Below are 22,353 nucleotides of genomic sequence, written 5' to 3'. Positions count from 1 at the left end.
CAATTTCTATTAGCAAGTCTTTATATTTACTGATCTTGTCAAATTCTTTCGCCGCTATATTATGATCGCAAGGAATACTCATGTCAATTAATAAGCACTTCTTCTTTGTCTGATCTTTTATAATAATATCCGGTTTATTAGCTTTTATAGTTTTGTCGGTATGCATGGGGAAGTCCCAGAGAATAGATACATTTTCTCCTTCAGTCACAGCTTCAGAATGGTGTTTATACCATTTGTCAGTGGTTTTGACAGGGTCGCGGTGTGGGTTTACTTCTTACAGAGAAATGGGTTGATAAGGTAATCGAGGTAGTCAGAGTATGCGATAGAATACCTAAGATTAGATTAGTGCTCCATCATGGGTTAGCAACCATTATCTCAGCAACGGCTATCTGATGGACAAAAAAACCGATTTTATGACACCCTCTTGCAGGCTACCGCATTGATGAATAACAGGGACCTACTCTTTGTAGCTGGTGACTTCAATGGACATGTTGGACAACATGCAGGAGGCTTCCATGGCGTACATGGAGGCTACGGTTTTGGTTCCTGTAATGAGGGGGGAACCAGGCTGCTGGAGTTCTGCGATGCAAATGATCTTATGGTTTGCAATACTAACTTCAGGAAACTGCCAGTCACATATTCACCTACCATTCTGGCCGACACACTAGCCAAATTGACTACATCCACACCAGAAAAAGGGAAAGATGGCTGTTTATAGATGCCAAAACCTTCCCAGGTGAAGAATGTACCCCACAACATAGACTAGTAGTTAGCGACTTCAGGATCAGAGCTAAATGGATGCCCAGAAGACAACCAGCATGGAGGAGAAGGGTCTGGAAGCTTAAAGATCCTGCGAATGGACAGGTTTAGAGACGTATTACTTGAAGCCTTTGACGAAATAGAAGGGGACATAGCTTCACACGATGTGGAAGACAACTGGAGGTTTCTATGGGATAACCTGCTGAGGGCCACTGACCAGATCTGTGGATTGTGCAAAGTCCCCACTCAACCCAAAATAATGTGGAACAATGTTGTTGACATGGCTATTAGAGAAAAGAAACAGGCTTGGAAGGACTCAATGAACGGTGGTAGCAGGGAATTGTATCAGACTACCAGAAGGGATGCTAGGAGACAGGTTTATTTATCCAGAGGGGAAGCAGATAAGAAAAATTTGCCAATGTTCTACACCGTTAGTACCAAAGACTCGAGGTATTTCGTGTTGCAAGACAGTGTGTGAGAGAGAATCATGATGTTGTGGGAGAAAAATGTGTCTGCATGGATGATGGTTCACTTCCATTAAACGAGGCTTCAAAGAGACAGGTTTGGAGACACCACTATGAAAGGTTGCTCAATAAAGAGAACGAATGGGAAAAAGGAAGTCTGCCGAATGTTGACCCAACAGAGGGATCAGCTATCTGAATTGACAGTACCTTGGTAGATAAAGCAATTAAGAGTATGAAGACAGGGAAAGCCCCCAGCCCATCAGGAATCACCACAGAGATGCTCAAAATATCTGGTGGTGTCGGCTATTGCCTAGTCACATGTATAGTTAATCAGGTGATACATGAAGGAGTCATACCCAATGACTGCTACAAAGGTAAAGGTGATGCTTTAGATACAAATAATTGCAGAGGTATCAAATTGTTGGATCAGGTAATGAAGGTCACGGAGAGGGTCATAGCCCAACCAATTAGGGAGAGAGTCAGTCTAGATGAGATGCAGTTTGGGTTCGTGTCAGGGAAAAGCACCACTGATGCTATATTTCTGGTAAGACAGCTGCAAGAGAAATAGTTACCCAAAGATAAACCTCTGTACCTGGCTTTCGTTGACATGGAGAAGGCCTTTGACAGGGTCTCCTGATCCTTTATCTGGTGGTCAATCAGGAAACAAGGGATAGATAAATGGTTAGTGAGAGCTGTGAAAGCCATGTACAGGGATACTGACAGCAAGGTGAGGGTTAGCAACAAGTACAGTGAAGAATTCCTAGTAGGGGTAGGGGTCCACCAAAGATCAGTCCTTGGCCCCCTCTTATTCATCATAGTCCTCCAGGCAATAACAGAGGAATTCAAGGCAGGAGAACCCTAGGAGCTCCTCTATGCTGATGACCTTGCACTAATTGCTGAGTCACTATCAGAGCGAGAGGAGAAGTTTCAGGTATGGAAGCAAGGATTAGAATTGAAGGGCCTTAGAGTCAACCTAGCTAAAACCAAAGTCTTAATAAGTAAGAAGGCAGGCAAACCACAAATCCCTTCAGATAGATGGCCCTGCTCAATCTGTAGAAAAGGTGTATGTAGAAACTCCATAAGATGTTCCCAGTATAAGCTATGGACACATAAGAGGTGCAGCAATATCAAAGGGAAGCTAACTGGGAAGATAGTTTTTGTATGTAGTAAATGCTCAGGTGCTATAAACACTGAAAATGTGCAGAAAACAGCTTCTGTCACATTCCAGGGAGAAAAACTAGAAGTAGTTGATAGCTTCTGTTACCTAGGGGACCAAGTCAGTAGCAGGAGAGGATGTTCTGAAAGTGTAGCTGCTAGAATAAGAACAGCCTGGGCAAAGTTCAGAGAGCTCCTATCTCTGCTGGTGACAATGGGCCTCTTGCTCAGAGTAAAAGGTAGACTGTATGATGCATGTGTGCGAACAGCCATGCTACATGGCAGTGAAACATGGGCCGTGACTGCTGAAGACATGCGTAAGCTTGCAAGGAATGAAGCCAGTACGCTCCGCTGGATGTGTAATGTCAGTGTGCATACACAACAGAGTGTAAGCGCCCTGAGAGAAAAGTTGGATTTAAGAACCATCAGATGTGGTGTGCAAGAGAGACGACTGCGCTGGTATGGTCATGTGTTGCGAATGAATGAGGACAGCTGTGAAAAAGTGTCACACCCTAGCAGTTGAGGGAACCTGCGAAAGAGGTAGGCCCAGGAAGACCTGGGATGAGTTGGTGAAGAACGACCTTTGAACATTAGACCTTACCGATGCAATGACTAGTGACTGGGACCTTTGAAGGTATGTTGTGCTTGAAAAAACCCGACAAGCCAAGTGAGACCATAGCCCATGGCTTATGCCAGTGGGTGTAACCAGCTCATTTATGAATACCCCTTTCATTGGACAATAAACCTTGCTTGTGAAGACCTATTGAGGAAGGTGGAATCAAAATCAAAATCAAAATTGCTGACGTGGCCAACGACAGTACTGCCTGATTGGCACTTGTGCCAGTGGAACACTAAAAGCACATCCAAATGTGGGGTGTAACTGGCCCACTTATGAGTACCCCTCATTCATTACACAATAAACTTTGCTTGCAAAGACCTATTGAGGCAAGTGTAAACAAATCAAAATCGCTGATGTGGCTGATGACATTACCACCTAATTGACACTCATCCCAGTGGAATGTTAAAAGAACCATATCCGAGCATGATCGTTGCCAGGGCTATGGATTGGCTCCCATGCCGGTGACACTTGAAATGCACCATTTGAGCATGATCGCCTTACCGTGCTGGTGGCACGTGAAAAACAACATTTGAGCGAGGTCGTTGCCAGTGCTACCGGTCTGGCTCCCATGCAGGTAGCACGTCAAAACACCTTTTGAGTGAGGTCGTTGCCAAGACCGCCTGACTGGCCCTCATGCTGGTGGTACGTAAAAAGCACTCACTACACTTTTGGAGTGGTTGGCATTAGGAAGGGCATCCAGCTGTAGAAACTTTGCCAGATCAGATTGAGCCTGGTGCAGCCATCTGGCTCACTAGTCCTCAGTCAAACCGTCGAACCCATGCCAGCATGGAAAGCGGACGTTAAACGATGATGATGATGATGATGATTTATTTTATTTACCCCAGTATTTAACTGGTTCTCTACTATATCGAACCTATTATATCATCTTCAGTATTTGACTGGTATTTTATTTTATCAATCCCAGAAAGAGGAAAGGCAAAAGCAATCTTAATGAAATTTGAATTCAAACTGCAGAGGGAGGAAATTTTATACCACTCGGCATTTTACCTGATATATTATTGATTCTGCTTTCCTAATTTTGTCAGCAAAAATATATTGGAAATCCCACAGTAATTATAACATAAAAACGTGTTTAGCAATCTGGAAAATGTGGCGATATTTTGTGAAAACTCTAAATAAAATCCATATCTATATTTCTCTTATACAATCTTCTCTGATTTATGGTTATTTCAGAATTAGTACATGGCTTATATAAGGGTTACAAACAGGTTAGTCCATTTTTATTGACTTTAACCTACTACAACAGCTGCTGCTGCTACTGCTGCTGCTGCTGCTGCTGCTGCTGCTACTACTACTACTATTACTACTACTACTACTACTACTACTACTACTACTACTAATAATAATAATAATAATAATAATAATAAATATTACAGGGCTATGAGTTAGTATGAACAAGACATTTGTTAGTGACTGTGATAAATCTAATAAATTTCTGTTGCAGCTTGAAATATCTTGATAAATTAGTTGGATTAGTTAAAAACAAGATTATCATTTGTAAATATTTCATACATATTTTATATTTTATAAAATGTGTTGCCACAAAATCTTAATCAATGGCTTAGTTTGGAGTGTATGGGTTATATGAAATGCATAGATCGGCCACTTTATACACATTTGTTTGCTGTAATAAAAGGTACAAAACTTGTGCTCTAACACTGTTCTGAAAGTAATGGCATGTAGATTTTTCTTGGTACATTTTTCAAAAGAAACTTTTTTCTTTAAAAACTAATATTTTTCATCCAAATTACCAAGAAATTTACCATAGTAGTTTTTTTTTATAGAACATATTTTCTCTAAAATGCATCTATTTAAATTTATTCTCAGCATATTTTACAAAATGCTATAATAGAATTTCTTTTTTTTTTTTGGTATGGTAGGAGTGGGGAATATATATTGATTCTTCTGTGATTGTAATTGCATAAAAGATACTTTACTTACTTTGAAATAACCAAAGATTGGGAGAATATAAGAAAAAATATAAGAAATTAAAGAAATAAGCATTGATTCTAAACCAGGAATGCAAGAACTAAATTTCATCCTATTTTGATAATCTAGAAATATTCCAGAAGATAACAGTAGACTTGCTGAAGAGTTTATGTTCTTACAGTACCTGGGTGTGAAAATAAGAAGATAGGTTAGAACTTCTAACCTTCTAATAGGTTTCCTTGCAAGATTTGGTTAGAAAAATGAAGTTATTATGTCAATAAAGATTTGTATGAAGTTGCCAACAGAAGTGGATGACTGAGAAACTGGAATATTCCTTAATTAATCATGGAATTGTAAAAACCATTTTAGTGCTTTGCATCAACATGTCACAGGAATTTCGTAATCTACAATACAATAGCTTTCTTTTTTATATATATATATCTTATGTGAACTGAGAGAGGTTCAAGATGATGAATGGTATTGATTGGTTTATGCAGAAGTGATGATCGATGATATTGGGTCATCCCATAAATAATGCAGTTTATTCAATTGCATGAACTAAAAGTTGGATGGGGATGGGATAAACTACTTACATCAACTTACTATAAAAGCAGGTAGTAATTTTGCCTTGTCCTTATTCTTAATGCAAGTTTTGAAGAGTGCAGTTCAATTTTAACAGTTATTTTTTCAAAGCTATAATGGAAGTGACAAAGGAGCATAATTGCCATATTTTGCTTTATGAGTTCAACAAAGCAACAATGCAATGGAAAGTGTGAGGAATACTAATGCAGTATACGGGGCTCAGACAATAAGCATAAGCCAGTGTCAATGGTGATTCCAGAAATTCCAAGCCAGAAACTAAAGCCTGGAAGACAAGCCTCCTCCTGGAAGATCTGTCATCCTGCAAACCCTGGGGGAGCAAAACCCCATCATAACTATTGAGGAACTAGCAGAGATGCTTGGATTTGATCATTTAACCATTCATCGACACCTGCATGTCATAGAAAAACGACCTTCTTTGGTTTCAAGACAACAGGTGTTCTTCCATCGGGATAATGCTTGATCACACACAGCAAGGAAGACGTTCCAAAGGCTGGAGCAGTTTGAATGAAAAACGATGCCCTACTAACCATACTGGTGGACATTGCCCCATCTGGTTATCATTTTTTCCGCAGTCTTCAAAATCATTTGGACGGAACAAATATGAATCCTGCAGACGAGGTCAGAACAGTACTGGGGGAGTATTTTTCATCACAGACAAGTTAATTTTGGAAGAGGGGCCTTGCAAGTCTACCAGAAAGATGGAAGTGCATTGTAGAAAATGAAGGAGAGTATATTTTAGATTTAAAATGATCTTTGTTTATCTTAATTTTAAAGAATAAAATTTTTTTTTTTTTAATCCACATTATTTATGGCATGACCCAATACATGTTGGAATTATACCTGCTGGATGAAAACTGTGACTTGGAGAGAAACAGATATATCAGCATTAAGAATATTGGGTGTCACAAGGCTAGTGACACAAGAGTGAATCATTTAGAAAAAACTGATCTGCAGACCTATCTAACCCATGCCATCAAGAACAAGCTAAATGTTAAAGCAGTGGTGATGTAACAGAGTCTATATCTGTCTAAATTATAACATTTTAATTAGACATCATCTGAATATGGGCTATTTTCAAATAAATTAACCAGATGTGGTCAATGCATGCAAATTTGTATGACGTGTATATGCCTTACTACATCATTAATTAAATATAGTCTAATTATATAGGTTTTAATTACTTGTGGTTTAACTATATAGGATGCTGAACAATATTTGCACCAGGTCAGCCCAAGGATCAAAAGCATTCCAGCCATGACCTAATGTATATGTATTGTCCAATGAATCCTTCTTCCATCTTTTTAGACAAAAGGGTGGGATTGGAGCACTGGTTGGCTGCTATTTCCAACAAATTGAACAATGTCACAGAGACTCCCTTGTTGGCTCTAACTATATAGGTTTTAATCAAATGTAGTTAAAATATCTACTGTTTAATTAAATTTGTGCTAATTTTGTATGATTTCAATTAAATGGGGTTTAATGTTATGAATTAATTAAAGTTTGGCTCATTAGGTTTGCAGAGTATTCTTATATCCACTCTAATGAATTTAACTTGCATCTCTGTCACATTTATCAACTGAATAATCACCAACTGTAACATTTCACTACGAACATCATCAGTATCATTTACATCACCACCATCACCATCTTTCACCTTCTCCTACTCCTCTTCATCATCGTCATTATCCTCATCGTTGTTACTCTTATCATCATTATCAGTTTCATCACCCTTCTATTTATCATTGTTTTCATTAACATTCCTATCATCAGCATCACCACCACCATTACCATCACCATCACAACCACCACCACTACAATCATCTTTATCACCAGAATTGCAGTCATTTTCATCATTGTCATCATCATCATCATCATGTGTATGGATATGAATGTCTATACCAGTTTGTTTGCATCTGCTTATGAAAGTAGATTTTCCATTACCAATAAAGTACATCTAAAAGAAGTTAATTTCCTCAATGTAACTTTGTATCTGGAAAACTCCTCTTACAAACTGTTTATAAAGCCTACTGAATATCCTTGAAGTAATATTAGGATTTAAAAGAAAAGTATCTCTTTTAGACTTTCCTGGTCTTCAATATAATGAAATATCAACTAAAAAGTGATATAGGAAAAAAAGTTTAATACATCTGGAATATGTCAATCCCTTCCAACAAATAGAAACACAAATGTGGTCTGATGCAGTCAACCATTCTACTTGATTATATCTTCATCAGTTGCCAAATTTTACTTTCACCTCTTTTGTAAACACTTCCAGTCAATGCGTCAGTCTGACAAAACTACTAAACATAAAATGTCAAACTATCATACTCTCCTACCAGCAATTTTGAATACATCATATAATGTTAACTTATTGAAGCTTTCTGCTAGCTCCCAGATTGCTAGCTCCCAGATATGTAAGTGCATTAACCCAAACTTCTACACATGCATGGAGAAATTGTTTACTCTGCAACGTACATACCAGTGTCATTAATAGGTGTTACATATGTCTAACAGCCTGTACATTTAAAAAAAACATATTACAAGCTCTTTCAACAATCTAATTAAGAAAGTAAAAAAAAAAAACAGATAACTCCTCAACAAGTTACATCCTGCTACTAAAGTCTAGTCACACACCCTATAATATCAACTGAAACATTATTGTATTTGCGAAATCCTTCTTAAGCAGCAAAAAACTTGTCAGCTCTGTACTTTTGAATCTCTCAAGATTCTTCTATCCAAGTCAACACTAATCAATAAAAACTGTGATAATGTCTAAATTTGAAGCAGAGCTTTCAAAATACAATAGATATTGCATACTCATGCTTCTTTCCTCATAGGCAAAATTTAAAAGATAAATCTGATTAAAATGGGAAAAGATTAACTGCTTCCTAACTTAATTTTCATAAACCGAAAATTAGTGCATTTATATTAACTGCTAATTTAATTTCCTTTACATTATGCACACAGACCCTTAATATACATATATAAGTATATACAGATAAATAAACATTTCTGAGCTATGTATATATACAGATCTATTCGTCTAATATATGAAAATACCCCCCCCCCACCCACATACGCACACGCATGCACATATGCATGCACACATTCACATACACACATCATTTGGATATACATATACATATATACATAGTCATTTTAATGAGTTGTATTTATTTATCACCTAACGAGATACATCTGCACCACCGGATGCTCTTGAACCAGTTGTTGAGTCTCCCACCCAAGAGGAATCGATGCTAGATGTATCGAAACAGTTGTCATGATTAACAATAAAAAAAATTCTCATAAATTCCATCTTCTGTCTTTCATTTGCTATATATATATATATATATATATATATATATATATATATATATATCAACATATAGAAGGTATACATGCAACTATATGCATGACTGTATATGTCTTTATGTATGTATGTATATAAACGTACATATATATGTATAGGTTTCTCTTACTCTCTCTCTCTCTCTCTCTCTCTCTATATATATATATATATATATATATATATATGTATGAATCATTTGTAGAAATACGTAAATCCAGAGGAGAAGCACACTCTAAGATTTGACCTCGGTTCTTGATCTTTTATCTTTTTTCTCTGCCTGACCAAAGTTTTCCACAGTGACCTCGTGGTTTCTGTTAAATAGCTGACCAGCACAACACGTCTATATATTTTATGGAAACCAAGGGTCTCCCATAAATATGGAAGGATATGGCCCGGTTTTTGATCTTTTAACAATATATTAGGTTGCTTCACATGAAATGTCGCATTTTTAATTACTTGTTATTTCAGTCATTTAAACACCCAACTATGTATACCTTGCTTTTGATCTTTGACTCTTTTTCTTTCCCAACAATATTGGTATACAAAATTCGTACCCACAGACCCTATGAAAAGGATAACAATCAAACTATATTGAGTGGTTATCTTGTATGAGTAGAAACTGGGTCACTCTGCTGCAGAAGTGCTATGGAATATCAAGCAGGCCTTTGGTAATGGTTTTGTTGACATCAGAACCGTTCAGAGATGGTTCCGAAGCTCTCATTCAAGTGATGATAGCCTTGAAAATAAACCAAGGGGTAGGCCAAAATCAGTTATTTGGCATCATGGAGTAAATGCTTTTGCTGAACAAAATCCGAGAACAAAGGTTCGAAAACTTTCATCAGAACTCCAAACATCTTGCACAACTGTTTTTGGACACCTGTAAAAAAATTAGAAAAGTCAAGAAAACAGATAGGTTTGTTCCACATCAACTGAACAAGATTAAAAAAAAACCCAGATGAAGTGAGCTGCTTATTGCTTTCTTGATTGGAAAAAGAACATTTTTGCATCAAATCATTACTTGTGATGAGAAATGGATACTCTTTGACAATAGCAGGAGAACAAGACAGTGACCAGATGCAGGGGAGTCACCTGAACGCTACCCAAACCCACCATTGCACCCTAAAAAGTTAGTGGTCACTGTATGGTAGTCTGCGAAGGGAGTTATTCATTATTCATTTTTGCAACAAGGAAAAACACTAACAGCAACATCGGAAATTGCTTGTATGCATGAGTATTTGAAAAAGAAGCAACCCAGACCAGTGAACAGAGATGGCCTAATTTTGCTCCATGACAATGCATGTCCTCACATTCCTCAAGCTACAGTCCAAAAGTTACAAAGCCTGAATTATGAGATTTTGCAATATCCTCCCTATTCCCCTGATATCTCTCCTACTGATCATCACTTATCAGTTTGAGCTTTTCATAAGCAATAAAGCATTCTTAAATAGAGAAGAGACAATTGAAGCATTCGGACAGTTTATCACAACGAAAGATGAATTTTTTTTAAAGATTGAATATATGACAGAGAAACATTGGGTAAATATCATAAATGAACATACTTTGATCAAATAAATCAGCTCTCTAATACTTCTGAAACATTTTATTGTTACCTTTCAAATATGATATTTCATGTGAAACAACCTAATATATGTATATTTCCAAGTAAGTTTATCTTAACCTTTTTGATGCGACTCTACTCTATACTGTTTTCTCCTCCATCCTTCTCTAATTCCCTTTTTCCCTCTTTCACCGTTTTCTATCCGTCTGTCTTTCTCTCCTCCTCTTTCTCTTTTTCTCTCTCTCATTACTCACACATGACCATCATCCATCTTTCTTTTCCTCACGTGACCGTCTTTCTTTTCCTGCACTGATGTTCTAAGGACTGGACGTCTCCTATCTCTCTCTTCTATTTTTTCTCTTTTCAAAGAAAACATTTCTCTTAGCATTCACTATTTTCCCCTCATTTGGGGCTAACAACCCTCCGTGTTTGTTTTTGCTTGGTTTCCTTATATGTCTCCACTGTCATGTTTTTGTTCCCAACTTTGACCCTCCATAAATCCAAAAATTAATTTTGGTATTTATGGGGAAAACTGTCTTCGAAGACTCATATTGTCACTGAGTGCTCAAAATGGGGTTAGGGTTAGACAACTGACAACTGATGAAGGGTCGTTCTTTGTATTCTTTGTATTACTTGTCCTTTTTTATCTTGTTATTTGCGTATTCAGCTCATTTGTTTTCATATTTCATGTTGTTTACTGTTTACTGTAAATACAATCATAGGCACAAAATATGGTTGTGTGGTAAGACGTTTGAGTCCTAACCACATGGTTTTGTGTTCAGTCCCATTATGTGGCATCTTGGACAAGTGTTTTCTATTATATTCCCCAGACCAGCCAAACACTTGTGAGTGGATTTGGTTGATGGAACCTGAAAGAAGCCCATCATACATATATGTTTGTGTGTTTGAGTGTGTGTTTGTGAGTACGTGCCTTTATGTTTCATGGCTGGTGTTGGTGACAACAAAAAACTGATAGAATAAGTACCAGGTTTAAAACAAAAAATGATAAAGTGAGTCATTTCTTGCAGGTGTGGCTGTGTGGTGAGAAGTTTGCTTCGCAGCCATATGGTTCTGGGTTCAGTGCCACTGTGTGGCACCTTGGGCAAGTGTTTTCTACTATAGCCTAGGGCTAACCAAAGCCTTGTGAGTGAATTTGGCAGACGGAAACTGGAAGAGGCTCTTTGTATACATACATTTATACATACATACATACATACATACATACATACATACATACATACATACATACATATATGTGTGTGTGTGTGTGTATTTATATGTATATGGGTCTTTGTGTTTGTCCCCCCCCCACACACACATATACAATTGCTTGACAATTATGGGGATGTTGGCGTGTTTACATTCCCATAACTTAGTAGTTTGGCAAAAGAGACTGATAGAATAAGTACTAGGCTTACAAAGAATAAGTCCTGAGGTTGATTTCTTCAACTGAAACTCCTTTAAGGCAGTGCTCTAGCATGGCCACAGTCAAATTACTGAAACAAGGAAAAGAATAAAATATATATATAGAACCCGAAACCATTGTAAATGAGTATCTGAAGGGTATATTCTTTAAAGGTATGCTTTTTTAATGTTTTAATTCTTTATCCGTTTCCTCGCCTACTGTTGCATTTCTGTTATTTGGTGCTTTCCGGCAGTTGAATTAAGAATGTAGCTCCTATTTTTTAAACAGGTTGATGTGGTTTCCACATTCTCATGCCTTATGCTAACTTTAAATTTTATAGCTATATAGCTATATAATGCTATTAGCTATATAGCTATATAATGCTATTAGTCTTGAACCACCTATACTACTGCTGTTAATATCATCACTTAATAATATTCATTGCAGATGATATTAACAGAAGTGATATCTTACTTTGAATGTTTTTGCTTAGTGACTACACTCTCTGAGTGGTTGGCGTTAGGAAGGGCATCCAGCTGTAGAAACTCTGCAAAATCAGATTGGAGCCTGGTGTTGCCATCCAGTTTCCCCAGTCCTCAGTCAAATCGTCCAACCCGTGCTAGCATGGAGGGCGGATGTTAAACGATGATGATGATGATGATATATATATATATATATATATGCATATATATACATACATACACACATACATATACATCTATATATATAAAGATATATATATATGTGTATATATATATATATATATATATATATATATATATATATCATCATCATCATCATTATCATTTAATGTCCGCTTTCCATGCTACCATGGGTTGGACATCATCATCATATATATATATATATATATATATATTTGTTGTAAAAATGTTCTTTTTCCAGTCAAGAAAGCAATAAGTAGCACACTTCGTCTGTTTTCTTTTTTTTTTTTGAATCTCATTCAGTTGATGTAGAACAAACCTGTCTGTTTTCTTGACTTTATATATATACATGCATATATGGGTACAGGACGTCACAAACAGTAAACAACATGAAATACGAAAACAAATAAGTTGAATACGCAAACAAGAAGAGAAACAAATGGAAAACAGGACAAGTAGCATAAAGAATGACTCTTCATCAGTTGTTGGCTGGCTCTCTACTCTTCATTTCGAGCATTGAACAGCAATATGAGTCTTCACAGGCAGTTGCTCCCATGAAAGCCAAATTAAATTTGGGATTTTATGGAAGGTCAAAGTTGATAACAAAAACAGGATAGCAGTGGAGACATGCAAGGAAACAAAACAAAAACAAACATGGAGGGTCGTTAGACCAGACGGAGGTAAAAAAAATAGCAAACACTGGATAAATATTTGCTTTGACAAGAGAAAAGATAGAAGAGATAGGATATGCCAAATATATACATACATATATATATATATATATATATATATATATAAAATTATAATACAGGGTATCAAGAGATACCACCACGCTGAAAAAATAGCAGTTAAATCCTGGTGGTTTTAGAGTCAGGATTTGACTGCTATTTCTTCAGCGTGGTGGTATCTCTTGATACCCTGTATTATAATTTTAAATAATTATTACCTTTGATGGTTTTTATTCCCGTGCTGACCACTTGATAAGATCAATATTTTAAATATCGATCTTATCCTTATTTATATATATATATATATATATATATATATATATATATATATAGTTATTAATATTTCTAAATCTCTCTAAAGGAGACTACGGCAGCGGTACTGGAAATTAATAGTTATCGCCAAGCCAACATGGCAGTCCCAAAATTAGGACGAAAGCTGCCGTGAATTAGCTCCAAGAAGCCATCGCCTCTAGCTAGCTATGTGACACACGAAACCTGTGTCCTTTATAACCTTCGAACAGGGGAGGTCAGCAGTGTCCCCCTGCTGGTTTGGCATCTGCAGACTAGACTAGTTTCAGGGTGTTGCCCCTTGTCAATGCAAAGTAGCCAAGCCTTAGCCAGGCGGCGCTGCTGACTATCTGCTCGAAGGTTATTTATCTAATTTCAGTGGAATCTATCCACTGGTTTTCAGAAATAGAGTTATTAATATTTCTAAGTCTCTCTAAAGGAGACTACGGCAGCGGTACTGGAAATTAATAGTTATCGCCAAGCCAACATGGCAGTCCCAAAATTAGGACGAAAGCTGCCGTGAATTAGCTCCAAGAAGCCATCGCCTCTAGCTAGCTATGTGACACACGAAACCTGTGTCCTTTATAACCTTCGAACAGGGGAGGTCAGCAGTGTCCCCCTGCTGGTTTGGCATCTGCAGACTAGACTAGTTTCAGGGTGTTGCCCCTTGTCAATGCAGAGTAGCCAAGCCTTAGCCATACATATATATATATATATATATACACATACACACACACAGACACACACACACACACACATATACACACACACATACGCACGCCTGCGCGCTCACACACACACACACACACACACACACATATACATATATTTTCCTTGTTTCAGTCATTAGACTGTGGCCATGCCTTCAAAAAGCTTTAGTTGAATGAATCAACCTCAGTACTTCTTTTTTAAAACTTGGCACTTATAATATCATTCTCTTTTGCTGAACTGTTGGGTAACAGTGGCATAAGCACACCAATGCCAGTTGTCAAGCAACTGCGGGGGGACAAACAGACACAAAGGCACACACACACATACATATATATATTTATATAAGTGTGTGTGTGTGTGCACATGCGAGTGTGCGCATAGATGACATACATATGCATGTTTAGTGCGAATACATGTCTAGGCATTTGAATACACATGTATCATACGTATACGCGTATATGAGTATGCGTAAATGCTGAAGTCTATTCTTGTAAAACAAGAAAGCCCCAAGGATGTACACAGCAGATTGAACAGTGATAAGTTCAGAATCATGCAATACATCCAGAATCATCCTTTACATGTTGGCCTCTGCTAAAGAACCATGTAAAACTATAGCAGTGATGATTATCATGGTAAATATCCCAGAATTATTGTCTGTCTTCAGGCTTATTTTGTAAGTTAAAAGCAAGAAAGTTGGTCGGCTCATTGAAGATGTACTTTATTGTTCAAGTGTAGCATGTTGCTATGGCAATTCTCTTGATTTGTTTATTTCTAACAGGACTAAAGATGTGGTTAGACCTTGTTACTTTCCTTTCCAGTTACATCATGCTTGTTGTTGGTGTACACATTGTACATCCACGTGTGTGTGTGTGTGTGCATCCATCCATCTATCTGTATGTATGTATGTATGTATGTATGCATGTATGTATGCATCTATCTATCTATCTATCTATCTATCTATCTATCTATCTATCTATCTATCTATTTATCTATCTATCTATCAATCTCTATATATATATATCTGTATATCTATAAAAGGCAAGATGTGTGTGTGTGTATGTGTGTGTGTGTACGGGAATATAATTTATGCAGGTCCACAAATTAGCACGTATGTCGCTCCAATTTTAGGAGGACATTCGTCATAACCCTATCTGCATTTTCGTCAACTTTTTCTCTCAGGGGCACCCGCGTATAGCTATAAAAATCGATTTTCAACCATAACTTTTAACAATTTTCAATTCGGAGAAATCTAGCATTGTTTACAAACAGGAGTTAAGTCCCCTTCTAGCGACACGCACGTTTTTAAGACTTTTGTTGTTTTTTCTTCTATCGAGGAAAAAAGGGTTTTGTTGATATACGGGCAACACACACACACACATACGAACATGCATGCATACAAAAAATATGTATGCAATTGGTGTACGTACGTGTGTGTGTGTTGTCCATATATATATATATATATATATATATATATATATAGATAGATAGATAGATAAATTGAATATTAATTCAATTTAAAACCAAATGGCCTAGCATATAAAAAAATCTAAAGATTCAGAAAAAATTGTATTACACGTGTATAAGGGATGACCACTAAGTGGACATCCAATATGCTAGAAAGAGGTCATCAACGACCCAACTACAGAGAAAAATAATGTTCTCCAGAAAAATTTAGCAAAATGCCAGAACAGGACAAAATGAGAAATATACAGAATAAAGAATTATCTATGGACTGCTGCAGTTTCGAACATTAACGTTTTACTTACGTAACATCCGTGTTCTCATATATATATATATATATATATATATATATATATATATATATATATATATATATATATATATATATATATAAAAGTAGTTTTCGTAAACTTATCCTCCGACGCTACTCTATCTCTTTCTCTTTCTCTTTCCTTTCTCCCCCCCCCTCGTTCTTCCTCTGTACTACTACGTATCTCGCCTTACCCCTCTTGTTCTTCCTCTGTACTACTACGTATCTCGCCTTACCCCTCTTGTTCTTCCTCTGTTACTACTACGTATCTCTTTTTTCCCCTCGTATTTCCTCTTTTTCTTTTTTCCTCTCGTTGCTCACCATTCTTCTACTTCCTCCCTCTCTTTCTCCCTCTACCACTCTCTCTCTTCCCTTTACACCGGCATGGTCACATGCTTCCGGTCAATAATCCTTTCCTTCCTTGGCTTTCGCCAAGTAACACACGCCACCACTTTGTCTCTCTCGGTTCCGTGCCTCATCGCGTTCATACACACATAATTTTTCTCGTCTGGCCGTAAAGCCTTTTCTGTTTGTTTTCCTGTCTTGTTTTTTGTCCGCCACTACATTCCTCCATGGCTAGATTTAATTTGCGTATACAGATTTAATCTGCGATCCATGGGACGAGCCGTTTTAACGTTACGTCCTGCCCGAAGCTCGTCGAAACGCCGGTGTTAAAACGTGGGTAGCTGATGAAGTAGAATGTTCTCTATGTGGCTCGTGTGTTCTCGTCTACGTTTGTTTGCAATGTCCTGTACCCAGATATGCACCTATACATACAGGTGGATGTCGGTATGCACATACCTGTACGTATATATGCATATACTCATTTACTTTTGTTTTTATATATATATATATATATATATACTAAAGACTTATGGTGTATTTTATGTGCCGCCTGCACAGGAGCCAGTCCAGCGGCACTGACAACGATCTCTTTCAAATGACTTACACGTGCTACCGGCACAAGTGCTAGGAAGGCGACGCTGGGCACAGGTGCCATCACCATTTCACTTTTGCTTGCTCCTACAGGTCTTCGCAAGCCGAGTTTCATGTCCAATGAAGGGGACGACGTAGGCATGGGTTCCAGTCGTTGAATTTAGTTCAATTTCGATACTAGCAGAGATACCTGACTTTGCTCATGTCACATGGAATTGAAGAATTAGACTTTTCTTTTATATTTTCTCTAATGAACTAGAATATCTATGATTTGAATTTCATCAAAATTGCAGAATAAGAATTTTAATGAGGGTTCTTTCCCTCTTTACACACCCTAACAAAAATTCTAATCATGACATATTTATTCCATATTACTCATCTTTATGCCCAGATTCCAAAATCCAAATCTTATGAAACCTATTCAAAGGTTTTTTCTCCTGAAAAATGGAGCACATGGAGCTGTAAAATGTGGGAGTTAAAGTCCCTTTTGTGGGGTTGGGGTCTTAAAGTCAACCAGATAAGTTGAATTATTAGGAATCTTTTTTAGCTTGGATCTCATATCTATTGTTCAAATTTCTTTTGAAATCAGAAATATCTGAATGTTCACTGAGTTTGTAAAAGAGAGCAAAACTACAGGAAACCCACAGACAAATGATCACAATAAGCAGTCAGCTACCCTACCCTAGTCGTTACCACTCTCCAATGTAGGATTCCTCACCATACATGTGACGGGCACAGCCGTAAGATGCATTATGGATCTATAGCAATTGGAAGGGTGTGACCCAACTCAAATAAACATTAACAACTGTGTGACGTGATGTCTAAGAGGAAATGAAAGTGTCACCTCTGGAGTTTGCCAATGATCACTATGCAGATATCGCCATGATATCTATAGCAGCAGTGACAGCACCTCCATCAATGATGATGACCATAACAACAGCAGCAACAGCACCATTACCAACACCAGCTGTAATGGCACCAACAGTGCCAGTACCAACAACAACAGTAGCAACAGCACCAATACCAATAGACACAGCACTGCTAACACCCAACCACAGAGATACATCGACTGCTCCAGGAACATGTTCAAATGAGGCCTCTCCAACCACAAATCCTCTTTTAGGATACCAGAAAGGAGATATGTTATGTCATTAGCCAGCCATGTATGGCAGTTGAAAGATGACGGGATTCCATACACAATATCATGGAGAAACCTAGAAAATCCAGACCCCTACATAAACGGGACCAAGTGCTGTAAACTATACATAGTGGAAAGAGTGAGGATTCTAAAGGACTCCCTTGACCCGGGGAACATCCTTAACTCCAGAATGGAGGTCTTCAGACTGTGCTGGACATTAGTCTGAAAATGCATTCTATGTTCTGAATTTATAAACTGATAATCAGTGGTTCATAGTGGTCATTTTTCTCTTGAAATTAGTATTTTAGCATATTGATGTTGTGTGGCCAGCTGACCTCCACATAGAACCTTTTTTTTTTATTGTTTAGCCCAAAACAACAATATCAAATTAACCGTTTTTTTAATGAAGTTTCTATTTTTATTGTTCTTTTCATTCTTACAAATATTTGACTTTATTGCTATTGTCTTATTTCTGTTCCTAATTTTATTAGAGATTGTTTATATGTATGATATATTTTGATCTTTATATTTCTCATTGATTTGGTTCCAACCTGCATTCACCAAGTGGAACATTGAAGATATGATAGTTGGAGAGGGTAGAAAGAAGGGAAGAGAGGTGAGAATGGGAGAGAGTGATAGAGTTAGACCAGTATTTGGCTGGTACCCATTTTCAGCTGTGTAGATGGGAGCAATGCAAAATAAAATGCCTAGCTCAATGACACAATGCATTGCTCCACTCAGGAATCAAATGCATATCCTTATGATCCTGAATCCAACATAGTAGCCACTAAGCCGTATGAACATATTTTTCACTTTTAGAGAACCAATTTCAACAGATAAAGCAGTGAACTTCAATCCATCAACCAAGATAAAAAAAATCCCATGGCCCCTGGATGTTTTTAGCAAAGTCATCTCTGCTACATGTATTTGTACTAAGTCCCCGGCCTGATTTATTATTTCTTCCTTCAACCAGTCTCATAGGCTCTGCAAAAAGTTATCAGAGCTGCTTTCCTTCTATGATAAAACCATTGTAAAATATAAAATACAGGTTAATTTCATTGAAAGAAGTATAAAAACAGAGATGTTGTTGTTTGTATCAGAGTTGTTTACATCACAACAGATTTGATATATTTTTACAAGGATCATCATCATCAATTCAAAGAAATCAAGGTTAAGATAAATATGTAGTACAGTGAACCTAGAGTGGCTAATACTTGCTGCCAAATTATAATGAAATCTTAAATGATTAATATTCTAATTATAACAGGATTTGGTAAAATCATAATTAGACCAGAATTATATAAATAATTATGAAAATAATTCTGAAATACACTAAAGACAAAATAATTAATTCCACACATAAACATTAATCTGATTGTAAAATGATGTGATTCCAATTTCATGTCCTTCATCTTAAAGTTGTACATATGGTTCTAACTTGAGAGAAGAAAAAGTATGATGTTAAAATAGCATAAGAACAATATAGAAGAGTGTCAAACTCAATCACACAGGGGGCCAAAATTGAAAGCACACTTTAGGTCACAAGTCGAACAGGATAAATATTTATTGAACAGACTAAAACTTTTTGAACATGAACATGTATTGAAACAGATGGCATATAATTTTATTCCCAAAATAAATTAACTCTTAACTTAAATTACTTAAAATATTTTGCTCCACATAAAAATATTTCCTGTCAAAATTATAAAAATTTAAAATAAGAACATGTTGCAAAAGAAAAAGAAAATATAAATAAAAAATGTGCTTTTTAGTGAAAATTAAAATAATAAATCAAAACTTTTAATTTTCCTTATGCAAGTCTGTCCAAGCTATATACTTGGCATTTATATACTTGGCATATATACTTGGCATATATACTTGGCATATATACTTGGCATATATACTTGGCATATATACATTTATATACTTGTATATATACTTTATATACTTGGCATATATACATTTATATACTTGTACATATACTTTATATACTTGGCATATATATACTTGGCATATATATACTTGGCATCTTTTCTTGGCAACAAGTTCATTGATGTTTGGGACAAAGTTCTGTGTTGTTGAGACTCTCAGGATGGATTGCAGTTGATTATCTGTGAGACGACGCCTATGTGACGTTTTATTCATCTCCATCACAGAGAACAGCTGCTCGCACAGATATGTGCTTCCAAACAAGGACAGCGTTCAAGCATCATGTAAACAGAGCTGGGGCATTGCTACAGGTATGAAGCAAGTGAACTGTGCGGGCCCCACAGAGGCATATTCTGCTTTTAATGTCTCATTACATTGCAGTTCTATCAGCTCCATTCGAATCTGTACAGGTGCAGTTTCCACATTCACCACAAATGGGTTGCAAAGCAGCTCGAAATTATTTTTCTGTTCTTCAAAATCACTAAAGTGCCACGCGAATTCAGTGTGAAGAGCATTCAATTTATCAGTAAAGTGTTGTTTTGGGAACACCAGGGCACTGACTTGGCTTAACATTACTTGGCAACAGGGAAAGTGAGACAAGTTCAATTGGTGCATTTGTGTCTCACATAAGCACAGTTTCACTTGAAATGCCTTCACTGCATCATGCATATCACTGGTCATGCGATCCCATCCCTGGAGCTGAATATTTAAAACATTGAGATGTGCAATTATGTCAACCAGAAATGCCAACTCACATTTCCACTTTTCATCCCGCAGAACTTTGGATTCTTTTCCTTTACTGTCCATGAACTGACACATTTCCTCAACCAGCTCAAAAACTATATTGAGGACCTTTCTCCGACTGAATCACCACACCTCTATATGATAAGGCACGTCACCGAATCCTGAATGTATTTCCCACAGGAAAGACTGAAATTGGCAGTGATTTAACTCTTTAGCTCAGATAAAGTTTACGGTTTGTGTTACAGTGCTCATTACATGTTCCATTTTTAAAGCTTTAGTGCACAGCGTTTCCTGATGTATGATGCAGTGATATGTTGTCAACTCACCAGCACAGTTCTCTTCTTGCATCTTTAAATGTATCCTACCCACTAGTCCACTTTTTTCACTGCACATCGCCAGTGCTCCATCTGTTGTAAGTCCAGCAAGTTTGTCCCATGGCAGATTCATATTGGTTACACTCTGATATAATTTTTCAAAAAGGTCTTTTCCTGTTGTTGTCCCTTGTATCAATTTAATATCCAAAATTTTCTCCAAATTTCGAACAAATTGGAGTCCACTCTATGGATGAAAATAGCCAGCTGTGCCGTATCAGTCGTGGCAGTAGTCTCATCCACACCAACAGAATATGCAACAAAATCTTTGCCTTTTTCAATCAACTGCATTTTCAAATCAGTGGCCATCTCATGCACCCGATCAGCAACCATATTTCTGCTAATACTCACATTAGCAAACAGTTGCTTCTTGTCTGGACACAAAATGTCACACATTTTCATCACGCAGCTCTTCACAAACTCTCCTTCGGTAAATGGCCAGGCTGATCTTGCGATCTCTGCTACAACAAAACTTGCTTTCACAGCAACTTCACTTTGTGATTTTGCTTTGATTAAAAAAAAGTCTGTTGTAATGTGAGATTCCTCTTCAGCTTCTGTACCTTTCATTGCTTCTGCTCAGTAGTGAGCTATTTATACTTGTTCTGATGTTTTGTCTCATGGTGGCATTTGAGATTATACTCTTTAAGTACAACAACATTAGCACCACAATTAAGACACACGGGTTTGCCATCAATGTCAGTAAACATGTGCTCGGTTTCCCACTGGATTTGAAAGGCTCTGTTTCCAGCATTGACTTTTCTCTTTGGCCATTGATATAGATAGCTACTACTACTGAATGATATCCCATGAAAAGGATCATCCAAAAGAGTAGTAAGGTGGCTGTTGTGCATTATGGTATTAGTAGATTTTGCGTCAGCAGCACTTCATAACATGCGATTAGAGAATCGAAGGAAGCATTTCCCAGCATTCTTTGTTGCAGTTGCAATTAAGACTTGTGACTGTGTTATCATGCCTCTTTAATGTGTTTTTTTTGTACAGACAGGGTGTAATAGTTGCCGTGGTGTTGTTTATAGTCATATATTGAATTATTGTTACTTTTAGTAAGAAAGGTAGTGCAGTTAGTGCTATATATAATGTAATGGCCTGCTTTAGCCACACACTATGTATGTGTAGTTGTAACAAGGCATGGGTGTTGCTGAGGGCAGCAAAGTGCTCTGTTTGCTGATGCTGCCTTTTGGACCAATTTCATGCT

General features: G+C 37.1%; 1 protein-coding gene and 1 pseudogene across 2 annotated transcripts in view; one reads left to right on the top strand and one right to left on the bottom strand.

Annotated features, from left to right (window-relative positions):
• LOC106867429 (popeye domain-containing protein 3) overlaps positions 1-22,353 on the top strand; it is a 136,807-nt gene that overhangs the window by 45,535 nt on the left and 68,919 nt on the right. The gene's annotated exons all lie outside the window — the stretch shown is intronic.
• LOC106867423 (general transcription factor II-I repeat domain-containing protein 2-like) lies at positions 17,825-21,991 on the bottom strand (annotated as a pseudogene).

This window comes from Octopus bimaculoides, chromosome 19, assembly GCF_046866305.1.
Source record: "Octopus bimaculoides isolate indiv1 chromosome 19, ASM4686630v1, whole genome shotgun sequence".
Classification (NCBI taxonomy): Eukaryota; Metazoa; Mollusca; class Cephalopoda; order Octopoda; family Octopodidae; genus Octopus; species Octopus bimaculoides.
This window is presented reverse-complemented; position numbering and strand designations above follow the sequence as displayed.